Source organism: Agrilus planipennis, unplaced genomic scaffold (genome assembly GCF_000699045.2).
Source record: "Agrilus planipennis isolate EAB-ADULT unplaced genomic scaffold, Apla_2.0 scaffold4, whole genome shotgun sequence".
Taxonomy (NCBI): domain Eukaryota; kingdom Metazoa; phylum Arthropoda; class Insecta; order Coleoptera; family Buprestidae; genus Agrilus; species Agrilus planipennis.
In genome coordinates, this window is record NW_020442463.1 from 1326263 (window position 1) to 1327615 (window position 1353).

Below are 1353 nucleotides of genomic sequence, written 5' to 3' on the forward strand. Positions count from 1 at the left end.
TTCGCATTCACAAACGAGTTTTAAACCATAAAATTCCTTATTGTGAGATATAAATGTTAAGCAAACTAATGAATGCACATTTACTACGTAAATGTGTATGCAAAAAATTATCGTCTGCTTATACCTCCTGTCAGAAAGAAGGACTTATTATACATATATCTGTAGTCAGGATGAAGAATTAATTCTATACCTCCAATCGGAATGAAGAATTAATTCTGATGCTTCAGTCAGAATAAAGAATTTATTTTATACTGTAATATTCGTGGGTTTAACAAATTAACTTTTAAGGAGAAAACTATTTATTTACACTAATTATTATTGAACTTGAAAACTCAATTAAATTATTACTAAACTTAGGTAATTATTCTATTTATTTACACTACTGTTACTATTCACTGTTCTATTTAGTTCACTTCTGCAACGGTCTATTTATTTCTACTCTTTCGGCGATCGTATCTTCCTTTAAATACTCCCTTGCTTCCTTTCGGGAACATTCTCGAGCCGTCCGGAAAAGTTTCGTTTTCTTCGAACTGTTTAATTGCTAACCGGAACGCAGGTACGACGCACACGTTTACAGATACGACGCACATGAAGAAAGGCTCCCGCGGCTAGTCGGCAAATCGATAAGCCGCTCACACACAACTATGACCGATCGCGCATAAACACGCTCGTGCTCGCTACAATACCTTAGTCAAGATGACGGATTTACTTAATGAATACCTTCAATTAGGATTAATTATATACTTCCAGTCAGAACGAATAATTTAGTCTGTACTTTCGGTCAGGATAAAGGATTTATTCTATACCTCTAATCAGGACCTATCTAGGATCACAGTTAAAAAAAAAAATGGAGGATTTCAAAGCCAAACAATTTATTGGTTTCTAATCATCCCTCACTTTCAATGAAACCGAATCAATCGAAGATTCCAACTTGACGGCACTTATTTGGAGAAGGTTAGTAGATTCAAATATTTGTATTGTCAAATAACAGATGTTCAGGTGAATTAAGCTAAATTAAATGTTAATATGGGAAAATGTCTCATTAAAACCTGTAGAGAACATAGGATTATGTATATAACTGAGTAACGTGAACACTAACCCAAAAGCTCAGTGAAGGGTTAATAGTGGTTAAAATATAATTGGAACAAATAACAACCGATGGTGAACTAGGAAGGACAATTACTAAAAACTATATAGGGAAACTATCATCATCACCATCAATTGATAAATATGCCGGAACTTAGGTTCAACCAAGACAAGTCCCTTAAAAAAAGGCAGCAGATCTTTTAGTACTCTGGGTTGCAGAGGTCTCGAGGATCCGTAAAGCACTCTGCGATGTGAAAGACAACATGC